Source organism: Glycine max, chromosome 6 (genome assembly GCF_000004515.6).
Source record: "Glycine max cultivar Williams 82 chromosome 6, Glycine_max_v4.0, whole genome shotgun sequence".
NCBI classification, from domain to species: domain Eukaryota; kingdom Viridiplantae; phylum Streptophyta; class Magnoliopsida; order Fabales; family Fabaceae; genus Glycine; species Glycine max.
The window spans coordinates 5528064-5536196 of NC_038242.2; the positions used below are offsets into that span (position 1 = coordinate 5528064).

An 8133-nucleotide genomic window follows, 5' to 3' on the forward strand; every position below is an offset into this window, starting at 1 on the left:
AAATAAAACACTAAAAAATGTAACCATTTAGTTTTATTGCATGTTTCGATGTCATGAATTTATCTTTTTATTCCATTGTCCCTTTTCTTTCCTATTCCTTAATAGATTGGCCATGGTATTGTCGCTTGATTGTGACTTAAAATCCTGGACATCCCAACATTGCCCAAACTTTATGAAAACTACACCTGAATCGTATTCTCCGTTTCTTGCAAGTCATACTTTTTCTTCTTTCCAAAAATAATGCTTCTTTCGTTAATTCTTTTCCTAAACGCTAAATTTCACTTTGACTTCTAATGACCTCCACACACATATACAAGTTTAGAAAGCCTAATTAAACTAGCAATTGGATGTTAGAGGATTTTGTCAGACAAGATAATTATGTCATATAAAAAGAGCAGAAAAAATTATCATTAGAATATACACTATTTTATTTTACGTTTATTTGTTTTAAATGAATTAAATTAATTTACTCAGATAATGTGCTCTAACCTAATTGAATGAATGGTTTCTAATTTCTATTCCCGAACGAAGGCCGAGTATTCAATTCAATGCATTTGCAGTTTTCCACTCATGGCAAGAGATCTACCTATATAATTTAGACACAAATTTCACATCTTTGTGACTAATAATGGAATTGGAGGGTTAACAACGTGTCCCAAAAAGCATGAACTGCTATAAGGGGCTGTGAGTTTCAAATACAAGTCATCAACAACCTTGCCAGTGCCAACATTTTCAACCCACCATGACCCACTGTTTACTTCTGGATTAGGCGGTTGTGACCAGATTTCAACATTATTTTGATCATAAATATCCTTTGTTTCTTTAAACTACTGGTACACAATGTTAGCACACAACTATGTTGTATCCTCGAATATGCTAAACTATATATTTCAAGTTATTTTTTCTCCTCTCCAAATTGGTAATATGAAGTTGTTTCAGCTTACCTAGCGGTGTCAGATCCAAGTCTTGGTATGCAGTTGTATTAAATACTCAGAAAAAGAACTTTATTATTCATAATGGTCCTATTCGACTCGAATAAAATTGCCTCAAATCAAAAATACGTATGGTCTAAAAAAATAGTAATATGGAATTTTGGAATATATGTATCCAACTCTTGTCTTTTATTTATTTTCTTTCTGCTATCCCATCACAACACTATAGTCTATAGGTTAAGAGCTTGATCAACCTCACCCTAAAGAAAGATACTACAACATAATTTGAAAGACCAACCTTCTGAATTATAAACAGGAAGTGATGACAGCTAAAGAATGTGATGTATAAACCTCTGGTCCCCATATTAGGAGTCTCCAACTTGGTAGAACCTATTATGCATTTATCATATTTATCAAACAGCAAAAATGACCAGGGAAAGAGAAAGAGACATATTCTCACAACAAAGAGTATATAGTTGTGTTATTTTGGAACATTACAGGAAATGCATGCCTTTGTTGTGACCTTTCAGAGGACAAGGCAGAAAAATAGCAAACAAGTGCTTAAATTGTGTGACCCCAGTGCAACCTAAAGCCTTTTTTGCAACCAGACACCGAGTGCATCAATGTTTTTTTTTTTCCCTTCTCAATCTCTGTCTTTATCTTTTCTAACTCGCTAGTAATTTTCTTGGTACAACTGAAGAGCATTCATTAAAATGGGAAATAGATAGAGAAATTAAGGTAAACTAAAACAAATCAGTTAAACGATGCTACACATTTCCAAATTTGCAGTCATGTACAATATGAGACTTGATTTTTCATATTCGATCGGATTCTAAATGTTTAAGTTTGGAATTTGGACAATTAAACAAGGACAAAAAGGCCTTGCTTCAATGGAATAAGAAACAGATGCGGGGAGAAGTAAAAATAAATTCAAGTATATATATATATATGGAAAGAATTTCAGATTTGGCACTCAAATTTACGTGATCTTTTCTTCAACGTTGGAAAGGAATAATAACTAATGTAATCTCCATATGCAAGTCACATTCTCCAAAGTCAAAAAGTGTTTCAGAAATATAATTTTATTCTCTCATTGATGATGACTTGTCAACAACTGAATGTAGTGATATGTACTAAACTGACACATGGTTGTTGGATCAACAGCAAAGTAGCTAATTGTGTGTCAAATACCCTCCATTCTCTTGTAGCATGTGACTTTGCCGACTTGTTTAAGAGTCCCACGATCAGTACTTGCTAACAAACAGGCTGACATGAATCAATGCTCTGTTTGATTAGGAGAGAAACAAAGTAGATTAAAATAAGATCGACGAGTAAAAATAAAGTAGACGAAAATAAGATAAGTGAGGGAAAAAAAGTGAGAAATAAAGTAAAAAATGAAGGTATTGTTCAAGAGAAATAAACAAATAATGAAAGAGATAGAGATGTGGGAAAACATTCGAGAAATTATTGTCATACTCTTGAAAATAATAATGATACGTGATATAATATATAAATAAAGAATAATCATCATTATGAGTTAATTCTTAATAACAATAATATAAATAATGAGTTAATTTGTTTAAGTTTATTTGATCAAATAAGTACTTATTTTAATTAAATAAATAGTTTTTGTTTTTAGTGTAACGGTCTAAACTGATTTTGCTTGATAAAAATAATTTTCTGTTTATTTTAAAAAATAAATAATATCTATTAAATATTTTTTTTTAAAAATAATTATTTTAAAATTATTTTTTAAGTTTAAAAAAAATTTCAAATTTTAAATAAATAAAATATATAAGTCAATGACAAATTTTATTCTTCTATGAGCATATTGTACATTTTTTTTACAACTGCGTATTGTACATAATTGTGTGTTTTAAAAAAAGTTATATACCAAAATCAGTTAGTTAATAAATTATTTCAATAAAATATCAAATTTAATATCTAACCCGCGTCTTTCATGTCTAAGTCATTGTTTGAATTGTTTTAAAATAATTAGTTTAAAAATAAAAAAATTCACAATACATAATAAATCATGATTAGATAATTATGTAAAAAAAGTTATATTATAAATAATTTTTTTTCTCTAAAATATAATATTTGATATATCTCAATTTTTTTATCATGATTTCAAGAAAATAGATGACGATGATGAAAAATAATTTTATTTTTGGAGTAAAATGATTTCTCTTTAATATATATATATATATATATATATATATATATATATATATATATATATTTATTAGAACTAAGATTTTAGTTTTATACTCTTGTCTATTTTAATTATTAAAAATATAAATAAAGTATTTTAATAGTTAAGAGTACTTTAGGAAATATAATAATTTTTATATGAAATAAAAAATTAAATAAATTTATCTAACATTTTTAATTAGTGTAAAGTTAGATACTTTAATTTAAATTTGAGTATGGTGGGAGTAATATAAAATTGTCTTAATAAACCATTAGACTGTGGCGGCATCACATGCCGTTATTTTTCAAGTGCTGGGAATCATTATCCAAAAATAAAACGCATTGAATGCAAGATCAGTGGACCCACAGTAATACCATTACCATCTACTCTCTCCATTCATTTTCAAGGGTTGAATTTTTTAAATTTCTATTTTCTTTATTTATTGTTTTTAAATTTTAAAATAACATTAATTTTTGTCAATTATACTCCACCTAATTTTAATTATTTTTCACATTATCATGAAAGTGAATTAGTTATTAGAAAGTTTATCTAACCACTATTTTTTTTTCAATGACAAAACCTAAGACTTTGCAAACTACCAAAATCCTTTACCGCTAACTTACTAGGGGGTTTCACTTAACCTCTGATTAATTGCTAAAGGATACTTCAAGAGATTTAATATCTGTTTTACGAGAAACGATAAGTTTATTGTATTTCTTGGTTATAAAAACCTTAAATGATATTTGATAGGAAAAAAGAAAAGTAGATTTTTTTTTTCATTAATCCTTTTTTTATGAATAACATATATTTTATATTGGAGACAATCTTGTGGAAATTAAGTAAAATTATTATTGATGACAAAAAATTTCTCAATACAGATACATATTTATAACTCGAATTTGAAACTCTAAGTTAAGTTGCGATAATTCTTAGTGTCAATTAATTCAATGTGCTCAACAGTTCTAGTAATATATACACAATACATTATTTTTCACTACTGTTGAAATATAGTAAAACTCTCTAAATGATTCATGTCAAGTTATTCTAAAAAATAGTTTTTTATTTTAATTTGTTCCACCAGTAATCATTTAATTTGGGCAGATATCAAATGCATATAATCGAAGACTGTAAACGCGTAAGATTCATTTAGTTTTTGTCTAAATAAATTCAATTAATTGCCGGATATCAAATGCATATAAAATCCAAGACAAGTTAGAAGAACGATGCAACTAATTTTGACTTCAGCTTGTTCATATATCTGGTATCAGCTGTACATTGACAATGTATACACACATAACCCATTTCTAACTGAAAAAAGGAGAAATTACAGATGTGCAACGCCCTCTCTCATCTTTAATGCAGTCTCCTAAAACAAGCACCTTTCTATATAGAATAGTGTTTGTTATACATTACTTTCACCATCTTCTTATGTCACTTTTCATTCTATAATATTCTTTAATGTCTAAGATTCATTTTTTCTTTTTGCGGTCGATGTCCATAAACAAAAATGATCAATTCACTTACGTAAACATGAAACAAGATTTCCTCAAATCAAGTTTTCTTTGATAAGTGAAGCTACAAACAACTTGTTTTCACATTTATAGGTGCTTCATATATCTCAATATTACTTTCTATTGGAAAATTGAAGGAGTATAATTGAAAAGATTTTTCATTAATGAACTATAAATAAATTTAATATCATATTTTAACTTAACTTTAAAGTTTGAATTTATGAATTTTTTATTTATATAGAGATGCTTAAATACTTTTTTATTTATGACTAATGTTAGACGTGAACTCATACTTATATTTTAACCATCTTTTCATAATCTCTTTCGAGTTCCACGTAATATATGACTTTCATTTCCTATTGTCTTAATCAATATATTTATTTACTTATTTGTCTTGCTTTCTTTTCCTGCTAGACTGTTGTATGACCGAAACTCTATATATAGCGGAACTTTGTGTATGAATATAATCCACAGCTATAGAGAGAGAAAGGAACATGGAAAGTGAGAGAGAGATTATGATGATTCCATGTTTTGATTTTGGCAAGGCATTAGAAGAAGGGAGTGAGGAGTGGAAAGAAATGAGCAAGAAAGTGAGAGAAGCATGTGAGAGTCACGGTTGCTTCCTCTTGGTTTGTGATGAGATGATTCCTAAGGGTGTACGTGAAGAGTTTTTTAGTAATATGGAAGCATTGTTTGATTTGCCTGAAGAAAGAAAGATGAAGCACATAAGTCCAAAGCCTTATAGCAGCTACAGTGGCAAGAGCCCTGTCATTCCCCTCAGTGAAACCTTTGGGATCGATGATGTTCCTCTCTCTGCTTCGGCTGAGGCCTTCACCAACCTCATGTGGCCTCAAGGAAACCCACCTTTCTGGTACTTAAATTCTTTCTTTCTTTCTATTAATTACTACTTAATATACTTTAATTTGTATATTAATTAGTCTTAGCTTCGTAAACTAGCTTGTGCTGTTACTCCCTAAACCTAAATAATATGGACATGCTATTTAATACATTGGCCATGGAATTATCGTTGATTGTGACTTGAAATCCTGGATTAATTTCAATTACAATATATATAGCAGCCACCAGACTCATCATATATACCCGTGGATATCATATTTATTAGGGGCTTTTAACTATCTCCATTCAATTTAAGAATTAATTAATTTTTATAGTTTTTGTTTTGTTTACTTTTAGTTGGTATCAAGATTAAATATATTTAGAGTTGGTATCATATTTATATTGACCTGTCAAAAAAAGCAGAACTAATTATTTATTGGATCTCACTATATTATATTATATTATATATATATATATATATATATATATATATATATATATATCAAATTCATAAAATATATTTAGAGTTATTGATTGTATATATATACTGTGAATATTCTCGACTTAAACTTACATTATATCTTGTAAAAAGATATTTATGATCTACTCTAAAATATAAAATTAATTTAATAAATATAATGAAATCAAATTCTAAATTAAAATTGAACATGTATACAATCATCTGCTAGAAATTAACTCTACAAACAGAAAAAAAAAAAGAGTAACTTTCCCCTGGTTCAAGAATAACAGATTCATACCTCAAAAAAAAAAATATCAGATTCATTAAAAAAAATTATTCATGAGTTATTAAATATTTATTGCTTGTCGGTGTTCATACTAAAGTATATGATATATTTAACCAATAAATATTTTCTAATGATCATGAAAGCAACGACACATTTGAAAATATATTAATTTTTAAAGGTTTAAAATTCAATGTGGCATCCTCGCTGGAGTTTCAGTAAATTGAAGAATTATAAGAATCAGGTTCATGTCGAACGTAGCGTAACAGTTTTTTTCTTTTCTTTGTTTCTGAAGCTGTTAAAATTAAGTTTCAAAAGTGGTGAACTGCTATATAAGCAATTTTTAGAGGAAACATGTATGTTTTGGTTTTAGACTTTTAGTACTTCTCTTAATTGATATGAATCACGAAATCTATGAATTATGATTTATCTTGAATCTCTTTTATTCAGTCCATTTAAAATCAACACCTTGAATTTGAATGAATTTCAAAAAATTTGGTAGAGAAAAATAACTACTATTAATCAACTAAGTACATGTATTTTTCTTTGATTCTCTTTTGAATCATTTTCTGTGTAAATGGCATGCAGCGAGACACTAAAGATCATGAGCTCAAAGATGTTAAAATTAAGTTCTCTCATCCTGAAAATGATTGTGGAAGATTATGGCATTCAACAACATTACATCTCAGATGTTGAAAAGATGAAAAGCTCTAGCAATTCACGATTGATCAAATACAAAATTCCTGAAAATAATAATGACTCCAATACTGGCCTGGTGTCTCACACGGACAAAAATGCGTTAACCATTATATGCCAAAACGAAGTCCAAGGACTCCAAGTACTGTCCAAAACAGACAATTGGATTGAATTGGAGATGGCTTTGTGGTCATTGTTGGTGATATACTAAAGGTATATGTAAAATAATTACTAGACCTAGTTATAATGAATTGGAATTAATTCTTTTAAAATATTTATTAAATAATTCTAATTATGTTGCATAAATTAATAGGCGTGGAGCAATGGGAGGCTTCATGCAGCTACACACAGAGTGATGATGAGTGGAGACAAAGAAAGATATTCATTTGGGCTTTTTACAATGCCAAAGGAAGAGATGGACATTGAGGTACCCATTGAGTTGGTGGATGAGAAAATTCATCCCCTTCGTTATCATCCATTCAAATATGGAGAGTACATCTCTTACTTTGTTTCAAATCTCAAAGAAAATGCTCTTGAAGTGTTTGCAGGTCTTTGAAAGCCCTTTATGCATTATACTAGTTGTTTATGAATAAATACAGGAGCAAGGCAAAATATACAAGAGATTGCTATATATAGAACTCCTTTTAATTGTGTAATGCAGAATAATATTTAGATCGACTTTACATTAATAAAACTCTCCGTATGTGTTATACATATTTATTTTTGTCACTCTAGTTATTTGCACATTATTATTCTTTTATTTAGTTTCCATCTTTACTGTTAAGATAAAAAAAATTAATATTATTAATTAAGTTGAAAGTACATCTTCAATACCATTCTAATATTCATGCAATACGTATAATGATAGAAAAAGCTAATAATCTTGAATAATAGTTGTTGATATAGCATCAATCCTTAAATAGAGCATTACAAAATAAAAAGTAAAAAAATGAATGTATAAGTATAATAATAAAATCGAACATACTTTGACATTATTTCAAATCAATTTTAAAAAAGATTCAGGCATAGTACTTGGAACATTTGGTTCTTTTATAATCTTTACACTTTTTGTACTCAAATAAATGCTAAAAAGCAATTTTTAAATTATCGGATGACCTCTTTCGAGATAACTTATTTAATGGAGTTTGCTTAACATTTCCAGAGTTTAAGTCCTAAAATGAGATGAAAAGATGATTTTTCATATGTCACCCTATGATTTA

The 8133-nt window shown here is 28.2% G+C and overlaps 1 pseudogene across 1 annotated transcript; it reads left to right on the forward strand.

The window, feature by feature from the left end:
* Window positions 1-5051: 5051 nt before the first annotated feature.
* LOC100806164 (probable 2-oxoglutarate-dependent dioxygenase AOP1.2) lies at window positions 5052-7642 on the forward strand (annotated as a pseudogene). Its single transcript, XR_414605.4, has 3 exons — window positions 5052-5508; window positions 6806-7126; window positions 7227-7642. The product of XR_414605.4 is annotated as a probable 2-oxoglutarate-dependent dioxygenase AOP1.2 (transcript).
* Window positions 7643-8133: the final 491 nt, after the last annotated feature.